Here is an 11,238-nt window from a genome sequence, read left to right on the forward strand (position 1 = left end):
AATAATTACTGTGCACTGTTGTTGGTGTGGAGCTCATCTGAGGGCACTTTATTCAGGTCATTCAATGTATGAAATTCAAGATCCAATGGTTAGTTTGAAAATCAGGGCTCTTGGGTCCTATTCCCAACTCTGCCACTGACTGGCTGTGTGACCTAAGCCAAGTCAATTCTCCTTTCTCAGCCTTAGCTTCTCCCTCTTTCCAGTAGGGATAATAATGATCCACTCCTACCTAGCTCAACACACTCACTCTTCCCCAACACACTCACTGTCTCTCCGCGCACACAAACAGTCTCCACACTACAGTTGAAAGGCAGCTGGCAATCTAGTAGGATGCCCATGGAACAACAAGAGAGAGAAACCCACATCACTGAAAGTACAGCCATGCAGACACCACACACCAGCCTTGCCTAGCTGGCAAGAATCAAACCTCCACAGAAAGACCCCTATAGTGTCAGCCCAGCTCCCTAAGCCCTCAGCCACAAGCACTTAACACAGGGGCCTTTCTACACTCTGGTTCTGTTCTCACTGAAGGGTCATTTCCAATTGTTTGCTCAGACCAGCTTCCCCAGCACACTCACTGCTGTGCAGCTCTGTACATGTGGCCATGGCTGAGCAGCAAGAATTCCTGCCCATTTCCCTACTGGCTGGAGCATGGTTAGAGTGTGTTTGTGGTTAATGACGTTGCTGTAGATTGTTCATTCCCTGCCTTGGCAATTCAGACAGTCACTTTCCCAACATATTTCCAGCACATCAGTCCCTGGCTGGGTCTCCTGGGTAGTGGAAAACATCCCTTGTTTGGTGCTGCCAAGGGGATTGTGCAGAGCTGAGACGTCCCTCGGCTTGGAACAAAGGGGGAGTTGGATGGAATTTATCACACAACCCTCCCTGCTCCCCAGAGCCCCATGGGGAGAATCTAGAGAAGGGGGAGTCATTCCTCCCCTGCGCTCCCAGAAGAGCTGCTAGGACTCCTTCCTGCCAGCTACTCACCCCTGGATTCACCCTCAGCTCCTGGGATCTTTCTGCTCCAAAGGCTCCAGAGGCCTGGGGTGGGCAGGACGTCACTGCACAGTCTGAAACACAAGGGAGGTTTCTGGAATTGAAGGAAGGAGCAGAAAATGGAGAGGAAAGAAACAGAAAGAAAATGCATCATCTCTCTCCCCTCCCCCTCCCAGCAAGAAATGTTACCAAGGACCAGCGTTAGGGGAAATGGTGCCCGGGGCAAAACTTGTACTTTGGCACTTCCCCAGTGCCCCTGGGGGATCCCCCTCCCCCTTTACCGCTAGCTCCTGCACTCCCAACCCTTGTGCCTCCTTCACCCCTAACTCCTGCCCCCTCCTGTGCCCTAACCCCTACACTGTGTCCCCTTTGCCCTTAACTCCTGCACTCCCCTCCTGTGCCACCAGCCACTGCCCCTCTCCTGCACCCCCTTCACCCCAAACCCTGCACCCCCTCCTGTGCCACCAACCACTGCCCCTCTCCTGCACCCCCTTCACCCCTAACCCCTGCACCCCCTCCTGCACCCACGTGGGGACACTGACCTGTGTGCATGGAGCAGCTGGCATTGCTGCCCGCTCCTGCCTGGGATGCTGCTCCTCCGGGCACCCCTAGGGCCTGCGGGGCGGGGGAGGGGAGAGAAGCGACATCATCCGAGTTCCCTGCATCCAGGTCACTTTCCTCAGCCGGGCTGCGTCAGGGGAGGGCAGAAAGCAGCAGCTTCTGATGCTCCCCTCACAGCCCAGCCCAGGTGGGGAAAGTGACCAGGACGCATGGAGCACATAGTGCTGCTCCTCGCTCCCCACAACCCTCTATGGGGCCACGGAGGAGCACTGGGGGCAGGGGAGAGCAGTGAGCACCTTTGCACTGGCACACGGTGCCCTTTGACCCCCTGGAGCCCTGGGCGGCTGCCGGGGGGCCCCACCCCTAAGGCCGGCCAGGCTCCCCAGCACGAACAGCAGAGAACACAGGGAGACTGGCCCCACACTGAGCAGTGGTAGCCTGGGCGGCTCGTAATGGAGGCTCGGGGGGGAGGGGCTCAGCCTCCCCAAACCTTGTGTCACCAAGGGGGCAGTGGGGCCCATGACTAGGGGCCCTGGCCAAATTGGCCCCCCCTGGAAAAGTCTCCCCCATGTCGGCCCCAGGGCTGGAGGAGCTCCCACTCCCTGCTACGGCCCGGGGGCTGCAGCAGGGCACAGAGCTTCTCTGGTCTCGGGGCCGCAGCGGGGCAGGGGCAAAGGAGTGACAGGGTGGGGCCAGTGGGGGAAGGGGTGGAACAGAGGTGACAGTGGATGGGGCCATTGGTGGAAGGGGGCCGAGACACACACAGAAGTGGGGGGGCAGGGTTCCGGTTCTGGGGCCCCCGCACTTGTTCTCCCTTTCCCTGGGCTTTGGCATCACTAGCCCCTGCTTAGTGAGTAGGGTTCAGTGGTCCCCAAAGTGTGGGGCATGACTCCTAGGGGGACACAGAGGAACATTCATGGGGGCACCTCAGGGCCTGAGCCAGCCCCCATGGAGGGAGCAGCACTCAGCCCCACTCTGCCCCAGCTCTTCCCTAACCCCATCCTCAGCCTGGGCCCCTGACTCCCCGCTCGGCCTTGACCCCCTTACCCCTGTCTGCACCCCTCTTCCCAGCAAGCAACAGCCCCACTCCCAGCCCCGGTTCTCAATCGTGGCTTCTGGGGGGCCTTAGCCATGGCTAAGCGGGCACAGTGTGAAATGTTTGGGGATCACTGGTTTAGGATGACGTTCTCAATCACTTCTATGCAATCAAATAAAAGCTATTCCTCACCCACCCACCCACCCCTCCATCAGGACCAACGAGGTATGTTCTGCTGCTCTTCACTCATGCAGGAAGGATAATAACATTTCATTCCAGTCAATCCTAAAGTGATTTGTAATCCACCACCAGCCAAAACTGGTCATTTTGGCAAAGTGGCCCCATCGTGCTGCATAGCTAGGCAGAGTAGGTGTGTCTGTGCAAACACGGTCTGTTCCTGAAGTCTTTCCCCCAGCGCCTCACTAGATGTGAGGGGGGAGCTCATTCAGCCCCTGCTTCCGCTTAGTATTTAAAACTCCTTATTGTCCCTCTCTCTGCTGCCCTTAGATTTCTCCTCCTGTCCTTTTTTTAACAGCTCAGATGAGGTGGCCGAGTGGTTAAGGTGATGGACTGCTAATCCATTGTGCTCTGCACGCATGGGTTCAAATCCCATTTTCATCAGATGTGTTTAGTTTTTACCCCTCCTTTGTAGACGACCACGTCCCCCTTTCGTACAACGACAGATCAAACAATGTTGCTTCTTGCAATCAGAAACTCAGAACTCCCTTGCTTTAAATAAAATGTCTAAATCCCAGATTTCTTAAAAAAAAAAAAAGAATTCTCTAGTGCTGTATTTCTTAGTTTTTATCTCAAAAGGAACATCCTCATCATCTCCCCCAAACACCCTGGGACCTGCCCAAATTATTAAAATACCCTCAACCCGAGCAAGGCCAGAACAGTGAACCAGAGCTAGTGTCTAGGACAAGCTGTTCTGAAGGAGGCAACTCCAACATTTTCTCCCTGCTTCCCTTGGCAAGGTCTGACTGAGAAAACAAAATTCCCCAAACTGAAAATTTTCTGCTGAAAAGCCAGTACTAGTCTGTTTGGGGACTTTGGTTTGCAAGTATTATTGTTATTATTCTCTTCTGATTTCTGAGTCAGTTCAGTTCAGTCTTTGTCCCCCAGGTGTGTTTCCAGCTGCTGAGTTGTCTGGGAGAGAGGCCAAGTCATGATGTCTCTTCCCCTCTTTCATAGTTTCTTCCAACTTGCTAGGAAGCTCCTTTGCTACGATGTGAGTCAAGCAGTGTCCATTGTCTCTGTGCTATCTCGGAGAAGCCTGCATTGTACACGGTTCCTGGGATAGTCCTTGGGAGTGTGGATCCCTTCAATGGGCCAGCAGTGAGTCTGGCTCCTCCATTGTCACACCTGAAAGGCTGGTGGGGGGCATTTCCCAACCTCATAACATATCTCAGTAACGCACACAGAGCAAAACTTCATAACTTCCCAACCAATGTGAGCACACACAATCCAACAAGATATTGATGTTCAACAGATCAAGACTTTTGAAATGATACCTCACCAGGCAGACTTTGTACAAACCATGGCATCATTATATGAGAGTGGTGAATATGGGGCTTGCAGGGTGCTGCTCTGAGCACAGCGTGCCACACCTGGGCTTACATTGCAAATGGAGACGTACCCTTAGAGTCCATCTCTCCTGGGATAAAGATGGCAGCAGGGCTGGCCTGGGTCATCTGACTTGGGCTCATGGAGCTAAAGCTGAAGGGCTAAAAACTGTGGTGCAGATATTTGTGTTCACACTGAAGCCTGGGTTCAGAAACCCTCACCTCTCGTGGGGCCTCAGAGGTTGGGCTCAAGCCCATATGTCTGCACTGTAATTTTATAGTCTTGCAGCCCAAGCCCCATAAGCCTGAGTCAGCTGACCAGGGCTTTGGGACAGGTGCCCTGGGAGTTTTAATCACAGTGTAGACATAACGTTAGGCTACGTCTCCAGTGCAATGAAACACCCTCGGCTGGCCCGTGTCGGATTAATCAGGGCCATGCAGCTTGGTCTGGAGTAAAGTTGCAGTGTCCCTGTCTGGGCTCAGGCTCAGTCCCCTGCTCTAGGAGCCCAGAAGGGTGGGAGGGAGTTTAGCGAGTGGAAATGGTGAAACCGCATTGAGGGGACTGGACCACTGACCTACCAGCTCTTAACACCCAAACATTCAGTAACTCTATTGTCAGTGCCTGTGAGTGTAATTTAAACCATAAGAAAAAACACTCTGGGCCAGACCAAAAATCCATCTAGCTCTGAGTCTTGTTTTCTGACAGTAGCCAACACCAGGTGCCCCAAAAGCCACTCAACAAAGCACCACTGGGAGTTGAACCCAGGATCTCCTGTTTACAAAACAGGTGCTGTAACCAGCTAAGCCATGGTGCCTGCTGCTACTGAAAGCATCCTGTCTGCCCACACCTGACTCTCTGCCAATCCCCACTGGGCCCTGACAAGCTTCACTCATCTTTGGATTCTGTAAAGCAGAAGAGAATCAAGGACTCAACCCTGGGTATAAACTAAATGAGCTGCCCACAGATTCTGGCAGCCACAATGAGCATTTGGGTGAGAGCTCAGACCTGCCCCTGTCCCAGAGGGAGGGGGTCATCTGTGTGGGGACTGGACCACTGACCTACCCACTCCCAAACTTTCAGTAACTCTATTATCAGTGTCTGTGCGTGTTATTTAAACCATAAGAAAAGCCACACTGGGCCAGACCAATAGTCCATCTAGCTCTGAATGTTGTTTTCTGACAGTAGCCAATGCCAGGTGCCCCAAAAGCCACTCCCCAAGGTACCAGGGGGAGTTGAACCCAGGATCTCTTGTTACTAAACAGGTGCTTTAATCAGCTAAGCCACGGTGCCTGCTGTTAACCAAAGCATGATGTCTGCCCAAACCTGACTGTCTGCCAACCCCCACTGGGGCCTGACAAGCTTTGTTTGTGTTTGGATTGTGTAAAGCAGAGGAGCAGGTGAAGTTTTGCTCCCAAGGTGTGTGAGTGATTATTTGCACAGGTCTACACTACGAAATTAGGTCGGTGTAACTACATTACTTAGAGGTGTAAAAAATGTACCCCCCACCCCAAGCAATGGAGTTATATCAGCCTAATCCCGGTGTAGATAGCGGCTCAGCTGTCAGAACTTTCTGGAGCTATGAAAGGGGAGGGGCCTAGCCTCTGTAGCAGGAATGCAGGGCAGGCGAGTTCACGGCAGGCATGGTGGGATACTGGAGGAGGCCACTTATGGTGATATAATGAACAGCAGCATTTACACTGACAATTTGTCACTTGAAGTTTGCTGCAAAAAGCTCTAGGCCTCTCGTCGAGGTTGGGATTGAGGGGCACTGGGAATAGGAGGGGCTGTGGGTTGGGACAGAGAAGAGTGCCGACCGAGGGAGCGTTGTGTGTTTTTCACACAACTGAGCAATTATAATGCTGCTGAAATAACTTTGTAGTGCAGACCTGGCCAAAGATTCACTCACACACACACAGCTTGCAAGGAAAACCTCACCTGCTTCTCTGCTTTGCAGAATCCAAACACATGGAAAGCTTGTCAGTCCCCACTGGGGATGGCAGGGAGTCATGTGTGAGCAGAGAGTGTCCCTTAGCCACAGGCAGGCACCATGGCTTAGCTGGCTAAAGCACCTGTTTTATAAACAGGAGATCCTGGGTTCAACTCCCAGTGGTGCCTTGTTGAGTACCTCTAGGAGCACCTGGTATTGGCTACTGTCAGAGGACAAAACAGAGAGCTAGATGGACCTTTGGTCCAGTCCAGTATGGTTTAAATTACGCTCACAGGCTCTGATAATAGAGTTGATGAAAGTTTGGGAGTTAAGAGCTGATAAGTCAGTGTTCCAGCCTGTCACAGATGACCCCCTCCCTCAGGGACAGGGGCAGGTTTGGGCTCTCACACCAAATGGCTCATTCTGGCTGCCAGAATCCATGGGCAGCTCATTTAGTTTACACCAAGGATTGAGTCCTGCTTTGTGCACCGGGTGTGAGAATGAAAATCCTAAACCGCCCTTTGAAATAACGAATGCAGCAGGACGTGTTATTGTCCCTGCCCCAGAGCAGACAGACCAATGGAGAAATACCATGAGTCCAGGGTAATACTTCCCTGCAGTTTCACCATTTCCAACCTTCTGGGCTCCTACAGCAGGGAACTGAGCCTGAGCCCAGACACGGACACTGCAACTTTATCCAGATCAAGCTGCATGATCCTGATTAATGTGACATAGGCCAGCCGTGGGTGCTTCATTGCACTGTAGATGTAGCCTAACCTTATGTCTACACTGTGATTAAAACACCCAGGGCACCTGTCCCAAAGCCCGGGTCAGCTGACCCAGGCTTATGGGGCTTGGGCTGCAAGACTAAAATTGCAGTGCAGACATATAAGCACTAGATTTGCCTTTTTCCAATCATCCGAGACCTCCCCCAATCGCCACGAGTTTTCAAAGAGAATGATCAATGGCTCTGCAATCACATCTGCCAACTCCCTCCGGACCCTCAGATGCATTAGATCCAGAACCAAGGACTTGGTCATGGTCCAGCTTTTCTAAATAGTCCTTAATTTGTTCTTTCACCACTGAGGGCTGCTCACCTCCTCCCCATACTATGCTGCCCGTGTCTGTGAAGACCGAGGCAAAAAAAAAAAAAAAAAAAGCATTGAGCACTTCAGCTTTATCCACATCATCTGTCCCTAGGTTGCCTGCCCCGTTCAATAAGGGTCCCACACTTTCCCTGACCACCTTCTTTTTGCTAACACGCCTACGTAGAAATTGACTTTGAAGCTAATCAAAACAAGTTCCATTTGAAATACAAATCATTCAAATCGATTCTGGGTCAGTTTTCTCCTCTACTCTATTTCTCACACACATTCCCCCACCCCAACCTTTGGCGTGAGGTTTTACATCCGGACATTTTAGGCCAAGTGGGGTAAATTACATCAAAGAAGCTTTTCAGGATTAGCCCCCATTTCCTACATTACTGACAAAAAGAAAAACAAGACAAGTTTTATTTCTCCAGTATAATTCAGTTGATCACACAATTAAGTCTCTTCTCCGTTAAAGAGTAATTTCGTGTTTAATTTCATTTTCACTAGTAATAATAAATCCTCAACAATTAAAGAATTTTCTCACATATGGCAGTTTTCCTTCAATCCCTCTTTGCACCAGTGAACCCTTGAGTACAGTTGTGGTTAGGGATTAGATCACGGTGGGCACATTTTTTGGCCCGAGGGCCACATCTGGGTATGGAAATTGTATGGGGCCATGAATGCTCACAAAATTGGGGGTTGGGGTATGGGAGGGGGTGAGGGCTCTGCCTGGGATAGTGGGCTCTGGGGTGGAGCCAGAAATGAGTTCAGGGTGTGGGAGAGGGCTCCAGGCTTGGGCAGGGGATTGGGGTGGGGCGAGGGATGAGAGGTTGGTGGGGGAGGAGGGTGCTCCAGGCTGGGACTGAGGGGTTAGGAGAGTGGGAGGGATGGGGCAAGGGAGGGGGGCAGTCTCCGGTTGTCGCTTACCTCAAACAGCTCCTGGAAGCAGCAGCATGTCCCCGCTCTGGCTCCTACACGGAGGCATGGCCAGGCAGCTCCCAGTGGATGCAGTTCCCGGCCAATGGGAACTGTGGAGGTGGTGCTTGGGGTGGGGGCAGTGTGTGGAACCCCCTGGCTGCCCTTATGTCTAGGAGCTGGAGGAGGGACATGCCAGTGCTCCCAGGAGCCACAAGTGGCTTTGCCATTGAGGGAAAAGGGGATCTGAACAGTGCTTGGGATCCATTTGAAATCCCCTTCCAAGTCTCCTCCTGCCAGACTGACTCTGATTTAGGATCAAATACGTCCAAGCACCATTCCCAAGCATGGACAGCCAAGAACATGACCTCACTGGACACGTTGGGAAGTGAAGGAATATGAAGGGGTGAACTCTGCATGGCTCAGGCACAAGGTAACAGTTCCGGGGTGATGGGGAAGGATGGAATCTCTGAGTCACCCCATCTCCTTCCAGTGTCACAGGGCTTGGCTACACTGGAGAGTTGCAGCGCTGGTGGTGGGTTTACAGCGCTGCAACTTAGTCACCGTCCACACTTGCAAGGCACATACAGCGCTGCATCTCCCTGGCTGCAGCGCTGGCTGTACGCCTGCTCTGCCTGGGGTATAAGGATTGCCGTGCTGGTGATGCAGCGCTGCTCTGCAAGTGTGGCCACCAAAAGCGCTGTTATTGGCCTCCGAGGTATTCGGAGGTATCCCAGAATGCCTGTTCAGCCACTCTGCTGTTTTGTTGTGAACTCCGGGCTCCCGGAGCTGCTTATCTAAAAAACAAACCCAGCTCCTGTTTGCTCCAGCAGAGGCAGGCAGGGGGATTCTTTTGGAATGTGCACAGCTAGTGTTTCCTTGAGGAGAGAAGCAACACGGCTGGGGGGGGGGGGGGAGTCCATTTTGGAGCAGCTGCTTATCTGGTCTGAAGGCTTTTTGCATTTAGTGAATAAGAGAGGGGTGGGGGAAGGGGTCCAAACTTTTAAAAGGATTGAAGGTTGGTGCTGTGTATCTTCCAGTCCTTAGAACTTGCAAGGCAGGGAGCTCACACAGTGTCAGCTCCAAAAATCCACTCACTCTCTGTCTCCCCCACGCTCCCTGTCACACTCCACCCCACCCCCCTCTTTTGAAAAGCATGTTGCAGCCACTTGAACGCTGGGATAGCTGCCCATAATGCACCACTCCCAACACCGCTGCAAATGCTGCAAATGTGGCCACACTGCACTGCTTTCCCTACACACTGCACGAAGACAGCTGTAACTCCCAGCGCTGCACATCTGCAAGTGTAGCCAAGCCCACAGAGCCTAAAATGACACTTATTTCCCTGACACTGCTCCAGCTCTTCATCATATTTAAATATATTTTAAAAGAAAAAAAAGTCAACAAAATAACTGCTGTTCTGCACAATCCAGGGTAATGTGACAACAACTGGGAATGAGACAATCTGTCCTCAAAGAGGAATGTGGCAACTCGAACAATAAGTTTGCACTGGGAGGAGGAGTACAAATGTGAATCTCCAGGTTTGTTTAGACATGGAAATGTGACGGTGGTTAGGTCAGATCAGGAGGAAATCTGCAAGATAACTCCACCTACTTTCCATAGCCCATGTCTTTAGTGCAAGAATAGTTATCTTTTTACATCAGGAAAGTGAACTCAAGCTAGCTAACTCCATGGCAACCATAGTGATGAGGCCCAGGTAGATTTTACCTCTATGTAGCTGGTTGAAGACACCCCTCATCTCCCCTACCTGGGGTGATGGACATTCCTGGTAGAAAGGACACACACTCCCCCATGACTCTCAGGACAATGGAGTTGATAGAAATGATCACAGGATAACCCCAAAGATGGGCAAGCTTCAAAAGTGGGCAACTCATGTGTGGGAGCTGAGGGACCACAATGTGCAAAAGATGCAAATACCTTAATAGTCACTATCTGGGAACTGTCAAAAGAATTCAAGAAAAAAAATCTTCTGACAGCTCTAGAGAAGGTTTTTATGAAGTTTATCTCCTTTACGGATTCTCTGATGTTGAGAAAAGCCTGAGCTATGAGTGAAGCTTTTCCCACACTCGCAGCATTCATAGGGTCTCTGCCCAGTGTGGATTCTGTAATGTGTAATAAGGGTTGAGTTCCGAGAGAAGCTTTTCCCGCACTCACTGCATTCATAGGGTCTCTCTCCTGTGTGGACTCTCTGATGAGAGATAAGGGAGGAGAGGTGAGTGAAACGTTTCCCGCACTCACTGCATTCATAGGGTCTCTCTCCTGTGTGGACTCTCTGATGAGAGATAAGGGAGGAGAGGTGAGTGAAACGTTTCCCGCACTCACTGCATTCATAGGATGTCTCTCCTGTGTGGATCCTCTGATTCATAGTAAGGTTTGAGCTCGGAGAGAAGCTTTTCCCACACTCACAACATTCATAGGGTCGCTTTCCTGTATGCGCTGTCTGATGAGAGATAAGGGCTGATCTCTGAGTGAAGCTTATCCCGCACTTGCAGCATTTGTAGGGTCGCTCTCCCGTGTGGATTCTCTGATGAGAGATAAGGGTATATCTCTGAGTGAAACTTTTCCCGCACTCACAGCATTCATAGGGTTTGTCTCCTCTGTGTATTCGCTGATGCCTACTAAGGGCTGAGGTATGATTGAAGCTTTTCCCACACTCACAGCATTCGTAGGGTCTCTCTTTCGTGTGGATTATCTCATGTCGAATAAGGGCTGAGCGGTAATTGAAGTTTTCCCCACACTCACTGCATGTCGTCTCTCTCTTTTCCCTGAAGATTTTCTCCTGGGATATAGTTTCCTTGAGGTCCCTGTGAGTTCCCTGACAATTAATGGGTTCATCCACTCTCTCCTCTGAGTGGTTTCCCTGCTCTCTCTCTGGTCTGGGGTAACTTTCACCAGCTTTTCCCTGCTCATGGGGGCGGGACACACTCCCTTTGGCTCTTCGCGGTAATTCCCCATGCGCTTCGGCGAGCTCAGCATCTTCCTGGTGAGGATTCTGCTCCTCGCTCTCCCTCACCAGCCCATCACCTGCTAGAAGGGAGGAGAAATCTCAGAATTGGGGATGGAAAGGCAGAGAACAAACCCAAGTAAGTGCTGGAGAGACAGAAAATAAAAATCGGGGACTGAAT

At 51.4% G+C, this 11,238-nt stretch overlaps 3 non-coding genes across 3 annotated transcripts; 2 read left to right on the top strand and 1 right to left on the bottom strand.

The window, feature by feature from the left end:
* Positions 1 to 3,132: 3,132 nt before the first annotated feature.
* TRNAS-GCU lies at positions 3,133 to 3,214 on the top strand. Its single transcript has one exon. It is a non-coding gene; the product is annotated as a tRNA-Ser (tRNA).
* A 1,685-nt stretch (positions 3,215 to 4,899) lies between these two features.
* Positions 4,900 to 4,973, bottom strand: TRNAT-UGU. The gene has a single exon. It is a non-coding gene; the product is annotated as a tRNA-Thr (tRNA).
* A 1,227-nt stretch (positions 4,974 to 6,200) lies between these two features.
* Positions 6,201 to 6,274, top strand: TRNAI-UAU. Its single transcript has one exon. It is a non-coding gene; the product is annotated as a tRNA-Ile (tRNA).
* The last annotated feature ends 4,964 nt before the right edge of the window (positions 6,275 to 11,238 follow it).

Source organism: Mauremys mutica, unplaced genomic scaffold (genome assembly GCF_020497125.1).
Source record: "Mauremys mutica isolate MM-2020 ecotype Southern unplaced genomic scaffold, ASM2049712v1 Super-Scaffold_100329, whole genome shotgun sequence".
Lineage (NCBI taxonomy): Eukaryota > Metazoa > Chordata > Testudines > Geoemydidae > Mauremys > Mauremys mutica.